This window comes from Mauremys mutica, chromosome 8, assembly GCF_020497125.1.
Source record: "Mauremys mutica isolate MM-2020 ecotype Southern chromosome 8, ASM2049712v1, whole genome shotgun sequence".
NCBI lineage: Eukaryota > Metazoa > Chordata > Testudines > Geoemydidae > Mauremys > Mauremys mutica.
Window position 1 is genome coordinate 111,599,663 of NC_059079.1, and position 19,726 is coordinate 111,619,388.

Consider the following 19,726-nt stretch of genomic DNA (forward strand, 5'->3'; position numbering starts at 1 on the left):
TCCATTTTTACTAGACAAATATGGGTGTGTAAGGCAAGATCTAGAGCACACATACTTGAGTATTTGTGGAAATCAAATTTCAGATCTGTGTGCACTAATATTCAGATGCTGTATTTTAATGTATAATAGTGCATAGATCTGATTCCCTGCTAAGTTCTAGCACCAAACATTACCACAAGAAAGCTTTTAAGATCTAATCTACATTCAGTAAAAGACGGTTACTCACCTGTAGTAACTGTTGTTCTTCGAGATGTGTTGCTCCAATCCATTCCAGTTAGGTGTGCGCGCCGCGCGTGCACGGCTCTTCGGAAGATTTTTACCCTAGCAACTCCGGCGGGCCGGCTGGGCGCCCCCTGGAGTGGCGCCGCTATAGCGCTGAATATATACCCCAGCCGGCCCGTCCGCTCCTCAGTTCCTTCTTGCCGGCTACTCCGACAGTGGGGAAGGAGGGCGGGTCTGGAATGGATTGGAGCAACACATCTCGAAGAACAACAGTTACTACAGGTGAGTAACCGTCTTTTCTTCTTCGAGTGATTGCTCCAATGCATTCCAGTTAGGTGATTCCCAAGCCTTACCTAGGCGGTGGGGTCGGAGTGAGACGTGGCAGAGTGTAAAACTGCTGAGCCGAAGGCTGCGTCGTCTCGAGACTGCTGCACCAACGCATAGTGGGAGGCGAAGGTGTGGACCGAAGACCATGTGGCCGCTCGACATATGTCCTGGATGGGGACCTGGCTCAGGAAGGCGGCAGACGAGGCTTGCGCCCTCGTGGAATGAGCGGTGAAGCGGCCCGGGGGCACGCGAGCCAGCTCGTAGCATGCTCTGATGCACTGAGTTACCCAGGAGGAGATGCGCTGGGAAGAGACCGGCTCGCCTTTCATGCGGTCGGCGACTGCGATGAAGAGTTGTGTAGAACGCCGAAAAGGTTTTGTACGCTCGATGTAAAAAGCGAGCGCTCTACGGACGTCGAGGGTGTGGAGCTGTTGTTCCCTTGGCGAGGCATGGGGCTTCGGGAAGAAGACCGGGAGAAAGATGTCCTGATTGAGGTGGAAAGCCGAGACCACTTTTGGCAGGAAGGCCGGATGCGGACGAAGTTGCACCTTGTCCGTGTGGAAGACAGTGTATGGCGGGCCTACCGTCAGCGCCCGGAGCTCCGAGACTCGTCTGGCCGATGTTATGGCGACGAGGAAGGCCGTCTTCCAGGAGAGGTAAAGAAGAGAACACGTGGCCATCGGTTCGAATGGCGGACCCATGAGTCTGGACAGGACGAGGTTCAAATCCCAGGTTGGGGCCGGACGCCGCACCGGCGGGTACAATCGGTCCAGGCCTTTCAGGAAGCGGGAGACCATCGGATTGGAAAAGATGGAGCGACCTTCCAGGGAAGGACGAAAAGCGGACACCGCTGCCAGGTGTACCCGCAATGAGGAGACCGCCAGACCTTGCTCCTTAAGGTACCAAAGGTAGTCCAAGATGGTAGGGACGGGTACGATGAAAGGGTTGAGCCCTCGTTGGTCACACCAGAGCGCGAACCTCTTCCATTTCGCCAGGTAGGTGGAGCGAGTGGAAGGCTTTCTGCTCTCAAGCAGGACTTGCTGCACGGCCGCCGAACAGTCCCTCTCTGCGTGGGTCAACCACGCAGGTACCAGGCTGTAAGATGGAGGGACTGCAGGTTCGGATGGTGGAGTCTGCCGAAGTCCTGCGTGATGAGGTCCGGCCATAACGGGAGGGAGATGGGATCCCGAACGGAGAGCTCGAGCAGCAGGGTGTACCAATGCTGTCTCGGCCAGGCCGGAGCCACGAGTATGACGGTGGCTCGATCCCTCCTCAGCTTCTGGAGCACTCTGTGCACGAGAGGAAAGGGAGGGAAGGCATAGAGGAGGTGAGTCTGCCAGGGATACAGGAACGCGTCCGACAGAGAGCCCGGCGAGTGACCTCGGAACGAGCAAAACTGGAGACACTTCCTGTTCGCCTTGGAGGCGAAGAGGTCGACCCGGGGAAACCCCCACCTCTGGAAAATCGTATGTGCAACGTCGGGACGAAGGGACCACTCGTGGGAGAGAAACGACCTGCTGAGATGGTCGGCCAGCGTGTTCTGCACTCCCGGAAGAAAAGACGCTTCTAGGTGAATGGAGTGGGTCACGCAGAAGTCCCACAGGAGGATCGCTTCCTCGCAGAGGGGAGAAGAGCGGGCTCCGCCCTGCTTGTTCACATAGTACATCGCAGCGGTGTTGTCCGTGAGTACTGTTACACAACGGCGTTGTAGGTGGGAGCAGAAGGTCCGGCAGGCGAGGCGGATGGCACGGAGCTCGCGGACATTGATGTGTAGCGCGAGTTCCTGGGGCGACCAAAGGCCTTGGGTGTGAAGCTCGCCCAGGTGGGCCCCCCAACCGAGCGCTGAGGCATCCGTCGTCAGCGTAACGGATGGGCGAGGAGGATGGAACGGGACCCCCGCACACACGACCTCCGGGGTGAGCCACCAGCGGAGGGAGTCGAGGGCCTTCCTGTTGACCGTGACCACCATGTCGATGGGGTCTCGATGAGGCCGGTACACCGTCGCGAGCCAGGACTGGAAGGGGCGAAGATGGAGCCGCGCATATGCGGTGACATACGTGCAGGAGGCCATGTGACCCAGAAGGCGTAGGCAGGAGCGCACGGTTGTGGTCGGGAAGGCGACGAGATTCCGGATTATGGAGGTCATCGTCTGGTGCCGGGCGCGGGGAAGAGAGGCCCTGCCAACCGTGGAGTCGAGAACCGCTCCGATGAACTCCAGCCGCTGCGTTGGGAGCAAAGTGGACTTCTCGGTGTTGATGAGAAGACCAAGCCGCTGAAAGAGAGACAGAATTTCTGCCATCTGTTCTATCACGAGCTGACGGGACTGAGCTCGGACCAGCCAGTCGTCGAGATACGGGTAGACGTGCATCTGACGACGGCGGAGGGCTGCTGCTACGACTGCCATGCATTTTGTGAATACCCTCGGTGCCGTGGAGAGCCCGAATGGCAACACGGCGAACTGGTAGTGGGCGTTGTTGACCACAAACCGAAGGTAACGCCGATGAGGAGGATAGATCGCGACATGGAAGTAGGCGTCCTTCATGTCGAGGGCGGCAAACCAGTCTCCCGGATCCAGGGAAGGAATAATGGTCCCCAGGGTGACCATACGAAACTTGGGCTTGAGCAGATATTTGTTCAGCTCGCGAAGGTCCAGGATAGGACGTAGCCCGCCTTTCGCCTTGGGGATGAGAAAATAACGTGAGTAGAATCCCCTGCCCCGCCTGTCTTGAGGCACTGCTTCTATGGCACCCACGCTCAACAGAGTCCGAACCTCTTGCAAGAGGACTTGCTCGTGAGAGGGGTCCCTGAAGAGGGACAGGGAGGGTGGGTGGGAAGGCGGGGGCGAAACAAATTGAAGGCGGTATCCCGACTGGACTGTTTGAAGCACCCAGTTGTCCGATGTTAAGCGGGACCACGCCGAAAAGAAATGGGAAAGGCGGTTGTAAAATAAAGGGGAAGGATCCGGTAGGGAGAGTGATGGGCCGTCCTCGATCGTCCCATCAAAAGGCCTGCTTAGCCCCCTGCGGGGTCTTGGAAGCGGCCTGGCCCTGGTTGCGGCGGTTGCCGGACGGACGACGGCGATTTTGGGTCGGACGTCTGCTGGTGTAGGGGCGATAACGCTGTTGATAGCGGGAGGGCTGCGGCCGGAAGGGCCTGCGCTGCGTCGCCGGCGTGTGCATTCCGAGCGTGCGGATGGCAACACGCCCGTCCTTCAGGGTCTGGATCCGAGCATCCGTCTTTTCGGAAAACAGACCCTGGGTGTCGAAGGGGAGGTCCTGGAGTGTATATTGCACCTCCGGCGGCAGGGTGGAGGACTGCAGCCAGGAGATGCGCCTCATTGTCACGCCGGATGCCAAGGTCCGAGCCCCGGAGTCCGCGGCGTCGAGGGCGGCCGTAATAGATGACCGAGAGGACTTCTTCCCCTCGTCCAGCAAGGCGGAGAACTCCTGGCGTGATGTGGAAGGCAGGAGCTCCGAGAACTTCGCCAGGGACGTCAGAATGTCAAAGACGTACCTGGCGAGGAGGACCATGATGTTTGCGATCCTGAGCTGCAAACCCCCGGCGGAGTAAATCTTACGGCCGAGCAAGTCCATGCGCTTGGCTTCCTTGGATTTAGGCGCAGCGGCAGGTTGGCCGCGCCTCTCCCGGTCGTTAACAGATTGGACCACGAGGGAGTCCGGGGTTGGGTGAGAGTAAAGGTACTCATAGCCTGATGGTGGGGCTGAGTACTTCCGCTCGACCCCGCGTGCTGTGGGAGGAATAGAAGCGGGAGTCTGCCATAGCGTAGTAGCGTTCTTTTGAATGGTCCGGACGAAGGGCAACGCCACACGGACGGGCGCATCCGCACCCACCACGTTGGTGATTGGGTCCTCATCCTCCTGGACCTCCTCTACGGGAAGATTCATGGATGCCGCCACCCTGCGAAGCAGGTCTTGGAAGGCCCGGAGGTCAATGGGCGGGGGTTCGCTGGTCGCAGCCCCTGCCACCGCCTCGTCCGGCGAGGATGACGAAGATGCACCCTGCAGAACCGGCTCCGGCTCTACGTCCGGTGGGTGAGCCTCCTCCGAATCGTGAAGCGTGGGCGATTGGCGGACCGGATGAGCAGATGGCTCGTGCGGAGGAGAGGGAGGCGGCCGACTAATAGTCGCTTCAGGGACCCTGGTGCTGGTGGTCACATCCCTCCTGGGAAACGGGATACCTTGACCTTCATGCTGTCCCCACGGGACCCAGTAGCCCCACTGCTCATGTGGAAGTCCTTGTGGGGTAGGCCACCGGTGGGTAGTATCATCGGCACCGGAGGCTACGGAAGCCGTGCGGGATGGCCAAGGCGGTGCTGTAGTGCCGACGGACTGAACCGCTGACGGCGGGAGGCCATGCACCGACGGCACCGAGGGTCGATACGCCGAGCGCCGACGGGACGGTGACCGTGAGCGTGGACTCTGACGGTGCCGGGAGCTCGACCGGCGCCGGGAGCTCGACCGGGACCGGGATCCGCGGTGCCGGGAGTGACTCCGGGAGTCGCGGTGCCGAGACGACCTCCGACGGTACCGACGGTACGGTGACCTGGATCGGTGCCGGGAGTGCGACCGGTACCGAGATCGAGAACGGTACCGGGACTCAGACCGGCGTCGGGATGGTGCTCGGTGCCGCGAGGAGGAGCGGCGACGAGACTCCGAGCGGCGGGACGGGGACCTGCGCCGGGACCGGGACCGGGACCGGGACCTCGACCGTCTTCCGCGCCGCTCGTCAACTGAGGGCGGTCTAGTCATCCTGGCTGGCTTGCCGAGAGAGACAACAGCCCGCACCGGCGGTGCCGGGGGCCGGAGGCTCGGAGCCTCTATGAGCCTGATGAGGTCTCTGGCAGAGGAGAATGTCTCCGGCGTTGAAGGCAGCCTTGGCTCCACCTCGGTCGGTGCCGGGGAGCGTGGCGGTGCCGGACTCGACGGCGCTTGCGGAGCCGGAGTCGAGGGCTCAGGGCCCGTTTTACGCACTGCCGCAGCCACTCTCGTAGTGGACTCTGTGCGTGCCTTCGCCACAGCCTTCGCCAGTCTCTGCTTGCGTGCAGGCGAGAGCGAGCGGTGCCGGGTCGTCTTCGGCGGCGGTTTAGGTACCGTGGCCACGGTGCCGGCGCCGGTCGGTGCCGCGGGTGCACTCTGCACCGAAGAAGCCCTTGGTGCCGGCGCTGACGGTGCCGGGGGCTGGAGGGACGCCTCCATAAGGAGCTGCTTGAGGCGACTGTCTCTGTCCTTACGCGTCCGCGGCTTAAAAGCCGAACAAATGGCACACTTATCTGTACGGTGTGCCTCGCCCAGGCAACGGAGGCAGGAGCCGTGAGGGTCACCCACTGGCATAGGCCTCTGGCACGTTGAACAGGGCTTAAAGCCCGGTGCCTTGGGCATGAGCCCGCACCGGGGAGGGGGAGGGAGAAAATACTCCCCCTATCCTTATCTAAACTAACTAACTATTAAAACTAACTATACTAACAGTAAAAAACTATATACAAAACCAGTAGAGAGAGCTAGGGATGTGGAGGACTACTGAGCACTCCACAGTTCCGACTGCCGTCACGGGCGGGAAGAAGGAACTGAGGAGCGGACGGGCCGGCTGGGGTATATATTCAGCGCTATAGCGGCGCCACTCCAGGGGGCGCCCAGCCGGCCCGCCGGAGTTGCTAGGGTAAAAATCTTCCGAAGAGCCGTGCACGCGCGGCGCGCACACCTAACTGGAATGCATTGGAGCAATCACTCGAAGAAGAACATCCCCAATTCAGCAATAAGCCGATCTGGAGACAGTATGGTTAACTATACAAGAGTTAGGGCTTGTCTACACTTACATTTTATAGTATTCTAACTCGCTGGCTCAGGGGTGTGAAAAATCGCCCCCCTGAGCGCAGCAAGTCTGAACATTTTAAAGCGCTAGTGTAGATAGGCTCCGAGCGCTCAGAGCTAATCCCCTCATGGAGGTGGATTACCAGGAGCGCTGGGAGAGCTCTCTCCCAGAGCTCATGCGCAATCACACTTGCACTTCAAAGCGCTGCCGCGGAAGCATTCCTGCGGCAGTGCTTTGAAGTTTCCAGTGTAGACATACCCTTAGACTAATTTGTAATGCTGTAGGCTCCTTTTCAAGTTATAAGTAACAAGTCCCATTACAGGTCAGCCTTAGACTGTGTTGAAAGGTTTTAGTAACTGCAAAAGTCCTACCAAACTACAGAAGAGCTCTGGGCCAATGTGTAAACTTATCTCTTACCTCAATGTTACTTTCTCCTCACTGCTGAAGGCCTTTATCAAATGGTCTTTAAGGACCACATCACAAGAAGGTAGGAGAGGGGAAGGATAGCTCAGTGGTTTGAGTATTGGCATGCTAAACCCTGGGTTGTGAGCTCAATCCTTGAGGGGGCCATTTAGGGATCTGGGGCAAAAATCTGTCTTGGGATTGATTCTGCTTTAAGCAGCAGGTTAGACTAGATGTCCCTTCTAACCCTGACATTCTAGGAGGAGACAGCCTGGAAAAACAGCCTATGACTGTATGCTCATTTGTCCATCTTAAAGATAAGAAGTTAGTTTCCAATTTTAAGTTTTTACATCCCTACATAAAAGGGAATCTGTGTGTCCCTGTCTCCTCAATAGTCTGCACTGAGATGAAGACAAAGTGCTGCCTGCTACCACAGACAGCAGAGTCCCTGGAGATTTAATCTCCATTCACAAAGTAAGGCATAACTCCCCCCACCGAATCTCTTGCTTTGCACAACATTAGCAATTTACCGGAACTTTCTTCTCTATCAATACACAAGCCACCCTTCCACTGATTGCAGCAATGTCTAGTTCTTAATTCTTCACTTTCCCTCATTTTGTTTAAAGTACAGGGTTAATTTCGCCTTTGCCCTCAGCACAACTTGAACAGATGTCTCACTCCCCAACACGCACATAAAGTGCCTATTACTAAGAGCTATGGATAGTCAGATTGGTATTACCTGGCAATATGAGACACTTGTGAAGGCTACTGCTTCTTTCTTTAACCCTTCCTGTCCTTTTTACAAGTTAGGGCAGGGGTGACAAACTTTTTGGCCCAAGGGCCACATCCGGGTATAGAAATTGTATGGCAGGCCATGAATGCTCATGAAATTGGGGGTTGCGGTGCAGGAGGGGTGAGGGCTCTGGCTTGGGGTGTGGACTCTGTGGTGGGGCTGGGGATGAGGATGAGGGGTTGGAGGTAGGAGGGTGCTGGGACTGAGGTTCAGAGGGCTGGGGAAGGGGGTTGGGGCATGAGAGGGGGTTGGGGGTGCAGGCTCTGGGCAGCACTTACCTCAAGTAGCTCCCCGAAGCAGCGGCATATCCCCCCTCCGGCGCCTATGCAGCGGTGCGGCCAGGCAGCTCTGTGCACTGCCCTGTCTGCGGGTGCCACCCCTGCAGCTCCCATTGGCCATGGTTCCTGGCCAATGGGAGCTGCGGGGGCCAGACTAGGGTCAGGGGCAGTGTGCGGAGCCCCCTCACTGCCCCTACGCAGAGAAGCCGAAAGGGGAACGTGCTGCTGCTTCCGGGAGCTGCATGGAGTGGGGCAAGCCACCGACCCTGCTCCCTGGCGGGAGCTCGAGGGCCGGATTAAAACATCTGGAGGACCAGATGCAGCCCTCGGGCTGTAGTTTGCCCACCCCTAAGCTTGGGGGCTTGTCTATAAATAACACATAGGTCTAGATGTGGAGCTAGCTTAAATTAGCTGACGCATACAAATGTAAAGTTTGGGCAATGTGATGGGGTGTGTCCCCCCACCCCCAGGCTTGAAAGGGTTAAGGTGGTCAAGCTGGACAACTAACTCCCCAGGCTGTGCCTGGAGAAGGAGCCAGGGAGCAGGGATTTAATTAGAAGAAGTTGAGCTAGGCTGGCAACACAACAAGCTGCAGGGATGTAGGCTGCAGTCAGTCCCTGGGAGGAGGGAGGTGGTGTCAGGACTATAGAGGGCAGCCCACAGTTACTCCATGGGAGGAGGGAGTTGGGAGGCTGGCAAACTCAAAGAGCAGGGAAGCCAGGAAGGTGGGAGAAGGCTTGGAGGAAAAAGTAGCAAGGAATAGGAGTGCAGACCTTGGCTGCTGATTTGAAGGGCCCCTCAGCTGGAACCAGAGTAGAGAGTAGACCTGGGTTCCCCTACCAGCCACTGGGAATGTGGCACAGACCAGGCAGAGGACAGTGCACTGCCTGGGATAATTTGTTCTGCAAAGACTTTGTTACACATATTCCCCACCAACCCCCAAGGGAAATACTAATAGTCATGTGGCTGGAGGGCTATGTCACAAAGAGGAGGCTGCAGTTCCTGGAGCAACAGGGGTCCACAGGCTGAGAGGATGAAGGGAGAGACACAGCCAGAGGAGAGTGCAATGCTTGGCCAGTCCTGATCCCCAGAGCGACTAGGAGGAGGTACATCTAGGCATGAGTGCAACCCACGACAGGGAAACAAATTGAAATCAAGAACTGATAACAAACTAAGCATGTATTGTATTGTTTTCCCATCCACTTGTGAAATTCTCATCCCCACACACAGCCTGAAAAAGAGGGATTTATGTGAGGGATCAAGTCCTCCAAGGGCATGAACACCTTCACAGCTGTCCCGTGACAGCTGTACAACTCCGCTTATGGGCTGCAATAGAAAATGATTCAGCCTCTTTCAAATTCATCCATGTAGTGTTTATTGCCAGTGGAACTGCACAGTAAATGGACTCAATCCCCAACACAACCTCCCCTGTGATGACAGCGGAGTTCCACAGCAATGTTCCCTGCCAGGGCCGGCTTTAGGCCGATTCCCTGGAATCAGGCCCCGCGCCTAAGAGGGCCCTGCGCCTTAGGTGCCTTTTTAATTTTAAAATTTTTTTTACATACCTGGCAGCGGTCCGGGTCTTCATCGGCATTTCTGCGGCGAGGGGTCCGGAACGAGTGAAGGACCCCCCGCCGCCGAAGTGCTGCCGAAGACCCAGACCGCCCTGGGTATTCGAATTGGGCCCCGCAGTTCCTAAAGCCAGCCCTGTTCCCTGCACCACTTCCCCTCAATCTGTGCTCCTGCTTGGTTTGGGGCCTTCTGCAGCTAGAAGGCTTCTGCCACCTGCCCCTGTCCTCTTCCCATGATAATGTAAGAAATCCAGGCAGTAGAAGGCCTCAGGGGCAGATCTTTTAAAGTATTTAGATGTCTAGAAATGCAGACAGGTGCCAAGTGGGACTTTCAGAAGTGCCTAAGTGCCTTATTTTCATTTTAGGTGGCGAAGTACATTTCACAAAATTGGCCCTAAGTCCATTCCTCTCAGACAAAGTTTGGCTACAATAGTTAAAACTTGCGTGTTCATTATAGTGGCTGTTCATCACTAGAAGACAGCCCTGGGCTGCAGTGATGCTCCCATGAACAGCTATGCTGGCTTCAGGGCCACTTTGCATTTGCAGTGCAGCACAAAGCAGCCCAAACGCAGGGGAGAATGTGTGCCATAGACCAGAGGGTACAAGAAGTGCAGCCTTTTCAACTGTAGGCCCAAGGAGCTGGAATACCCTCCCAAAGGAGAATGGGAGGAAACCTACTCTCGCTATCTTCAGGTCACAAAGCCAACCCCCACCTCTTTGCATGGCATCAGGGTAGAAGAGAACTACATCTCACAAACAAAGTCAAGAAATAAACCAAAAGCAGAGAAGAACTACCTGAAATAAAAGGCTAGATCAGGGCAGATATGTTTGAAGATCTGGGCCTTAATTAACCTATCTAAGTGCCTAACTATCATTGATTTCAGTGGGAGTTAGGAACCTTATTACCTTTGAAGATATGGGCCTCTCCACTGGCAGGTCTCCCCTGTTTTGGTATTTTTTATGCTTATTTATGATGCTTAGATATTGTGCCAAAGGGTGCTTTAGAAATGCACATAGACAGAGTACTCAATTCTCACAAAGATTAGATTACTAGGAGTAGATTAATATACTTCTTAAGGGAATACCTGCCTTTTTTTAAGATTCTCCCACTCTTCAGTGTCTCTCTAACATTTGCAAGACTTCCTTAGGCTCTGCTGTCAACTTCGATCACGGCATTTTCATGTTTGCCCAACAGAGGGAGGCTTTAGGATTATATTTTCACTGTTATTTATTATGAATTTTTTTAGGTGTATATTTAGATAATTACAATAGAAATCAGTTCAGGACATACATTTTTATACCAAATTTAGCCTGCTAGCTGGTTCATTGATTTAATAAGTACTGTGTTGCTTTGAAATAGCTCCAAAATATTAAAATATAGGCTTTGATTTAGTGCTCCTAATATAACATGCAGTCTCCGAACAGAGTGTGTATGCAACCCTCTTGCTGAGGTGTGCCACCTGAGTTCCTGGCTTATACTAGTTCAGGGTTGGCAACCTCTGGCACGTGGCTCACCAAGGTAAGCACCCTGGCGGGTCGGGCCAGTTTGTTTACCTGTGCGTCGGCAGGTTCAGCCGACCGCGGCTCCCACTGGCCGCTGTTCACCGTCCCAGGCTAATGGGTGTGGCTGGAAGCGGCGGTCAGTACATCGCTCGACCCGCGCCGCTTCCAGCAGCTCCCATTGGCCTGGAGCAGCGAACCGCGGCCAGTGGGAGCCGCGATCGGCTGGACCTGTAGACAGGGCAGGTAAACAAACTGGCCCGGCCCGCCAGGGCTTTCTCTACACAAGCGGTGACCCAAGTTTGGGAAACACTGCTGTAGGGCATATATCTGTCAGTGCTTCAGCTGAAGACTTTTGCCTAGCAATAAAGAATCCTGTGGCACCTTATAGACTAACAGACGTTTTGCAGCATGAGCTTTCGTGGGTGAATACCCACTTCTTCAGATGCAAGTGGTGGAAATTTCCAGGGGCAGGTTTATATATGCAAGCAAGAAGCAAGCTAGAGATAACGAGGTTAGATCAATCAGGGAGGATGGGGCCCTGTTCTAGCAGTTGAGGTGTGAAAACCAAGGGAGGAGAAACTGGTTCTGTAATTGGCAAGCCATTCACAGTCTTTGTTTAATCCTGAGCTGATGGTGTCAAATTTGCAGATGAACTGGAGCTCAGCAGTTTCTCTTTGAAGTCTGGTCCTGAAGTTTTTTTGCTGCAGGATGGCCACCTTAAGATCTGCTATTGTGTGGCCAGGGAGGTTGAAGTGTTCTCCTACAGGTTTTTGTATATTGCCATTCCTAATATCTGATTTGTGTCCATTTATCCTTTTCCTTAGAGACTGTCCAGTTTGGCCGATGTACATAGCAGAGGGGCACTGCTGGCATATGATGGCATATATTACATTGGTGGACGTGCAGGTGAATGAACCAGTGATGGTGTGGCTGATCTGGTTAGGTCCTGTGATGGTGTTGCTGGTGTAGATATGTGGGCAGAGTTGGCATCGAGGTTTGTTGCATGGGTTGGTTCCTGAGCTGGAGTTACTATGGTGCGGTGTGCAGTTACTGGTGAGAATATGCTTCAGGTTGGCAGGTTGTCTGTGGGCGAGGACTGGCCTGCCACCCAAGGCCTGTGAAAGTGTGGGATCATTCTCCAGGATGGGTTGTAGATCCCTGATGATGCGCTGGAGGGGTTTGAGCTGGGGACTGTATGTGATGGCCAGTGGAGTCCTGTTGGTTTCTTTCTTGGGTTTGTCTTGCAGTAGGAGGCTTCTGGGTACACGTCTGGCTCTGTTGATCTGTCTCCTTATTTCCTCGTGCGGGTACTGTAGTTTTGAGAATGCTTGGTGGAGATTTTGTAGGTGTTGGTCTCTGTCTGTGGGGTTAGAGCAGATGCGGTTGTACCTCAGTGCTTCAGGACCAGACTTCAAAGAGAAACTGCTGAGCTCCAGTTCATCTGCAAATTTGACACCATCAGCTCAGGATTAAACAAAGACTGTGAATGGCTTGCCAATTACAGAACCAGTTTCTCCTCCCTTGGTTTTCACACCTCAACTGCTAGAACAGGGCCCCATCCTCCCTGATTGATCTAACCTCGTTATCTCTAGCTTGCTTCTTGCTTGCATATATAAACCTGCCCCTGGAAATTTCCACCACTTGCATCTGAAGAAGTGGGTATTCACCCACGAAAGCTCATGCTGCAAAACGTCTGTTAGTCTATAAGGTGCCACAGGATTCTTTGTTGCTTTTACAGATCCAGACTAACACGGCTACCCCTCTGATACTTGACACCATGCAAGGCACTGCATTTAGCCGTATGGAGTGGAAATCCATCAACCTCATGAAGAAACTTGCACAAATACAGACAGACATCATCTTCCTTTCCAAATGCAAACGGATGGACATCATACCAAATGGACTAAAGGTAAAAAATCCACTGCTATCTACATACTACACGGACCACAGTGAGAGATTATGCCATACTCTTATCAAAGAAACTGAGGAACCACCTGATCAGCCTCCTATACAGCAAACAGGAAAACATCAAAAAAGAGCTCTCCAACCTGGAGACTCTCATCAATAACCAAACTTCCATACAAACGGACTTCACTAAAATAAGACAGGAGATCTACATCACTCACTTCACCTCTCTACAAAGGAAAAAGGACTGTAAGCTGTCTAAACTCCTACCTGCCACATGGGGCCACAACCGTGGTACCCCTAACCCACCCAGCAATATCGTCAATCTATCCAACCACACACTCAGCCCAGAAGAAACGTCTGTCCTATCTCGGGGACTCTCTTTTTGCCCTGCCACCCCCACCAACATGATACAGTTCTGCGGCGATCTGGAAGCCTACTTTCGCCGTCTCCGACTCAAAGAATACTTTCAGGACAACACTGAACAGCGCACTGATACACAGTTACCCTCCCACCAACAGCACAAAAAGAAGAACTCCACATGGACTCCTCCTGAGGGTCGAAATGACAGTCTGGACCTATACATTGAATGCTTCCGCCGACGTGCACAGGCAGAAATTGTGGAAAAACAACATCGCTTGCCTCATAACCTAAGTCGTGCAGAACGCAATGCCATCCACAGCCTCAGAAACCATCCTGACATTATAATCAAAGAGGCTGATAAAGGAGGTGCTGTTGTCATCATGAACAGGTCTGACTACCAAAAGGAGGCCGCCAGACAACTCTCCAACACCAAATTCTACAGGCCACTTCCCTCAGATCCCACTGAGGAATACACTAAGGAACTGAACCATCTACTCAAGACACTCCCTACACTAACACCGGAACAAGTCAACATACCCTTAGAGCCCCGACCAGGGCTATTCTATCTACTGCCCAAAATCCACAAACCTGGAAATCCTGGACGCCCCATCATCTCGGGCATTGGAACTCTCACTGAAGGACTGTCTGGATATGTGGACTCTCTACTCAGACCCTATGCCACCAGCACGCCCAGCTATCTCCGTGACACCACTGATTTCCTGAGGAAACTACAATGCATTGGTGAACTTCCAGAAAACACCATCCTGGCCACCATGGATGTAGAGGCTCTCTACACCAACATCCCACACGCTGATGGAATACAAGCTGTCAGGAACAGTATCCCTGATGATGCCACAGCACAACTGGTTGCTGAGCTCTGTGCCTTTATCCTCAGACACAACTATTTCAAATTTGATGACAATATATATCTCCAGATCAGTGGCACCGCTATGGGCACCCGCATGGCCCCACAATATGCCAATATTTTTATGGCTGACCTGGAACAACGCTTCCTCAGCTCCCGTCCACTCACGCCCCTTCTCTACCTACGCTACATTGATGACATCTTCATCATCTGGACCCATGGGAAGGAGACTCTGGAAAAATTCCACCACGATTTCAACAGCTTCCACCCCACCATCAACCTCAGCCTGGACCAATCTACACGGGAGGTCCACTTCCTAGACACTACGGTGCAAATAATTGATGGTCACATTAACACCACCCTATACCGAAAACCTACCGACCGCTATGCCTACCTTCATGCCTCCAGCTTCCATCCCGGGCACACCACAAGATCCATTGTCTACAGCCAAGCACTGAGGTACAACCGCATCTGCTCTAACCCCACAGACAGAGACCAACACCTACAAAATCTCCACCAAGCATTCTCAAAACTACAGTACCCGCACGAGGAAATAAGGAGACAGATCAACAGAGCCAGACGTGTACCCAGAAGCCTCCTACTGCAAGACAAACCCAAGAAAGAAACCAACAGGACTCCACTGGCCATCACATACAGTCCCCAGCTCAAACCCCTCCAGCGCATCATCAGGGATCTACAACCCATCCTGGAGAATGATCCCACACTTTCACAGGCCTTGGGTGGCAGGCCAGTCCTCGCCCACAGACAACCTGCCAACCTGAAGCATATTCTCACCAGTAACTGCACACCGCACCATAGTAACTCCAGCTCAGGAACCAACCCATGCAACAAACCTCGATGCCAACTCTGCCCACATATCTACACCAGCAACACCATCACAGGACCTAACCAGATCAGCCACACCATCACTGGTTCATTCACCTGCACGTCCACCAATGTAATATATGCCATCATATGCCAGCAGTGCCCCTCTGCTATGTACATCGGCCAAACTGGACAGTCTCTAAGGAAAAGGATAAATGGACACAAATCAGATATTAGGAATGGCAATATACAAAAACCTGTAGGAGAACACTTCAACCTCCCTGGCCACACAATAGCAGATCTTAAGGTGGCCATCCTGCAGCAAAAAAACTTCAGGACCAGACTTCAAAGAGAAACTGCTGAGCTCCAGTTCATCTGCAAATTTGACACCATCAGCTCAGGATTAAACAAAGACTGTGAATGGCTTGCCAATTACAGAACCAGTTTCTCCTCCCTTGGTTTTCACACCTCAACTGCTAGAACAGGGCCCCATCCTCCCTGATTGATCTAACCTCGTTATCTCTAGCTTGCTTCTTGCTTGCATATATAAACCTGCCCCTGGAAATTTCCACCACTTGCATCTGAAGAAGTGGGTATTCACCCACGAAAGCTCATGCTGCAAAACGTCTGTTAGTCTATAAGGTGCCACAGGATTCTTTGTTGCTTTTACAGATCCAGACTAACACGGCTACCCCTCTGATACTTGCCTAGCAATAGAAAGCCACAAATAACCAATAGTACATTGATCTTGTGTAGGAGCATGTCTCTGGTCATGGTAGCTCTAAAACCTGTTATCTGTCAGCTAAAGGAGAGCTATAGCTCAGTAGTAAAGACCTGTGGGTTTGGTGCTGAATATACTGGGTTGGAGTTTCACTAAGAGCTGTATGTATCTGCAGCTTCGGTTAGTTACATAGGTCACAACTAAGGATTAGAAAGTGCTGATTAATGTGATGAAAGAACTGAAAAATCTGCATGTGACTGGTGTTCCTGAGGGAGCTAGAAGAACATGATGACCCTGAACCGTTCTGTACTTTTTTGGCTGTTTTAAAGTCTTTGATCTACCTGCGTACATGCACTTTGAAACAAGTTCTGCCCTCAGATTGACTTCACTGTGGTTGCATGAGAGCAGAATTTGGTGCCTTATTTCAGTCTCCCCAGCAACTAATGAGAGTGCAATTCAATTCATGCACCATTCTGATGTTCTGTGTATCTTTCTGTGTTGCAGAGGCTGCTCTAGGACAGTGGTTCACAAACTTTTTTACTGGTGACCCCTTTCACACAGCAAGCCTATGAGTGTGACACCCCCCCCTTATAAATATATTTAAAAGTGTTTTTAATTTAACACCATTATGAATGCTGGGGGCAAAGCGGGGTTTAGGGTGGAGGCTGACAGCTCATGACCCCCTATCAGAACCTCATGACCCCCTGAGGGGTCACAACCCCCAGTTTGAGAACCCCTGCTCTAGGAGATATATAAAGCCCTGCAAGCCAGCTTCCCAGGCAAACTGTCAGTGGGGGCTGTCAGCTGACTATGGCCTGCAGACTCAGGCACATTGTTTGCTACTGAGCCAGCAGTAGAGCACAAGACATTGCTTATTTTGTAGGGTCTACTCTCTCTCTCTCTCTTTATTAATTAATTTATTTATTTATTTTAAAAAAAAAAAAGACAGGACAAAGCACTGACTACATCTTGTTGCAAGGCCTGATCTCGCAACACGCCATGATGCCTTTCACGTGCTGTGTCCCCTAACTTCCACTGGAGCCCATGAAAATAGGGAGTGCCCAGCACCTCCTAGCAGTGCCAGTGCTAGCCCACTGGGGGCGCTAAACAGGAATATTTTTGCTTCCTCCCCACACACAGCACATTCCAATAATTAATAGGGGGTCTCCTTGAGCTGTTCCTATGCAGTTACTTAATCTGTTTATGCCTAGTGCTGTTATAAGCAGGGCCGGCTCCAGAGCCCAGCGGGGCAAGCACCCGCCTGGGGCGGCCCTCTCCCGGGGGGGCGGCAGGCTGGGCCAGCGGACCTGCCGCAGTCATGCCTGCGGGAGGTCCACCGGAGCCCCGGGAGCAGCGGACCTGCCGCAGGCATGACTGCGGAGGGGACGCTCGGCCGGCGGCTCCAGTGGACCTCCCGCAGGCATCACTGCGGACGGTTCGCTGGTCCCGCGGCTCGGCTGGACCTCCCGCAGGCATGCCTGCGGCAGCTCAACCGGAGCCGCCGGACCTGCGAACCGCCCGCAGCTGCAGGAGGTCCAGCCGAGCCGCGCGACCAGTGGACCCTCTGCAGTCATGCCCGCGGGAGGTCCGCTGCTCCCGCGGCTCGGGGGCGCCTCCCGGGCATGACTGCTTGGGGCGGCCAAAAACCTAGAGCCGCCCCTGGTTATAAGAAGCACATGGAATCTTTTTTAAAAGGGGATAAGGCAATATGCCGCATTTATTGAGTAAAATTTAAGCATTAAAATCAGCAAAAGGTTCTGCAGCTGGGTTTTATAGTTACCAGTCCTTAGTGTTGCTTGGTCAGTTCCAGTGGCCAGCTGAAACTGCACACAAGGGAGGGGAGCTGGGCTGGGCCTCTGTCAAACACATTCAAAGCTTCAATGTTGATGCAGAACAAACCCAAAGTCCCAGGTGTTGTGTTTAGATTTGCTTGTAATTATTAGAACTGGGAGCACTGGCTGTTGGGAGTCTGAAAGGACAGGAAACAGGAAGGAGGGGGAAGAGTTGAGGAGGCTGAGTGAAAGTTGCAGAGTGTGCAGCAGCAGCTTGGTAAAGGGGTTTTGACTGTAAAAATAAAGTCCTGTTGCAGTTTGTTAGTACCTTGCCTGCTTGATACAACACCAGGGCAATACACCCTTCTTTTTATATGATAAGGTTCCATATGGACCTTGCTGTGTCACACCAAAGCTGTCAATCACAAGATATTCAAGGTTGTTCTTAATTAACATTATTTTGAGTTGATACCAGGAGGCTCTGCAGCTATTTCTTATCTGTCCCTTTGGCTCAACTCCTTATCTCGTCCTTGGGGTGTATGCCTTTGCTTTACGGTAGTCAATCTGTCAGCCAGGTGCTTGATAGTAAAGTTGGTGCCTCTTGACTCCTCCACTCCCTGCCCCGTGGTCCTTTCTCAGTTAATTACCATACATTCTTCACTCACACCAAACAGTCAATAGGGCAACTACAGCCATAAAACTTCCATCCTTCTAAGAACAAATGTTAACACAATCAACAAAAAATAAACTCAGAACAATTTCTTCTTACTAATTCAAGGCTACAATTTCTTCTTACTAATTTAAAGCTAGCACCATGGAGTATAAGGCATAATAAGCAAAATGGAGTACAATTTTACTTGAGACAATATCTTCCCATTAGGCTTTTGGCCTACAGTGTGGCCTCTGCCTCATAGGAAAGGAAGTGCTCGCACTCCCTTGTCCTATATGCAGCCAGATGCTACACAGGCTTCTACATACAGTTCTTCAAGTGTAACTCAGTCCTGACTTGCAACTCATTTTTATTCCAGTCTGTGGCCTCCTTAGAACAAAGAGAACCAATTTGTGCAATGCAATAATTCAGCATAACTAACAAGACTAGATTGGTGCAGCACATTCATCTTGGCTTGTGAATTATACCAGATTTTAAATCCCAGTATCCATAGCTAGAGGATTAAAGAAGTAACCTGCCATGGTGCCTATTGATTAGCACACTGCTGGTGCCATAACTAGACACTTTTCAGATATGTACAAAGATATGACCCTTGCCCCCAAATAGCTTACTAGCTAAATAAAAAGCACTAGCACCCAGCAAGGAAGTAGCATATTAAAAAGACATTTAGAATCTAGACTTCTCCCATCTGGGCCCTAATTGCTATGACATCGCCTGGTGGGCTTTGCATTAATGAGGCGAGCTTCCCACATGTGTTTTGCACACTCTTGGAGAATTTAATCATCTGTGAGTCACTAGATACAATACACACTTGCGGTGTTTTAATTCATCTGGGTTTAGCAGTCGCTTGCCATCTTTCTGATTGTATGCTTGGCTTAAGGCTGCTCTAAGAACCACTAACATCATTGTTCTAACTACACTAGAGCTATTGCTGTCAGACCTTCTCAGAAGCTGTTTACTCTAGATGCATAATTATCAATCATAGGGTGACCAGATGTCCCGTTTTTAAAGGGACAGTCCTGTTTTTAAGCCCTCTTGCAGGTGTCCTGACTTTTTCTTTAAAATGGGCAAATTGTCCCGTATTTTCTGTCTCCCCCACATCAGTACTGGCAGGTCCTGCTGCTGGCCGGATCCCTGCTCACCAGCCACCTGCCCACCAGCGGTGAGTGGGGGGTCCAGTGGCCAACGATGGGGGATGGTATGCAACGATGGGGGATGGTGGTGGGGCAAAGCTGCAGAGCACGGGGCCGACTGATCCTCCTGCTGGTCCATCAGTGCATTCCCCTGCTCTTGGCCAGCAGGGCCCTGCCCTCTGTCCTGTTTCCAGCTGGCTGTGAGCTACAGTGGCTGGTGAATGTGGGCAGGTGGCAGCCAGTTGTATCGCCTCTGCTGTTCACCCATTAGCCCTTTACGTGCTCCCCCTCTTGCTGTTCTCTCCCTGCTTTGCCCCTTCACCCCCTAGCCCCACTGCTCCTCCATATCTCCCCCGGCGGGGCGCATCCCACTCCCAGCGCTGGGCAGAGAACCAGCCCCTGGTCGGAGTGGTCAGCTCACCAACAGCCTGGCCAGCAGGCTCCTTCCTTCCCACACTGTTTCTGGCTGGGCCGGCGCCCCAGGAAAGCCCAAGACCCTCCAGCCCAGGCACTGACCAGGAGGAGCTGAGCCCTGTGTGTGCCAGAG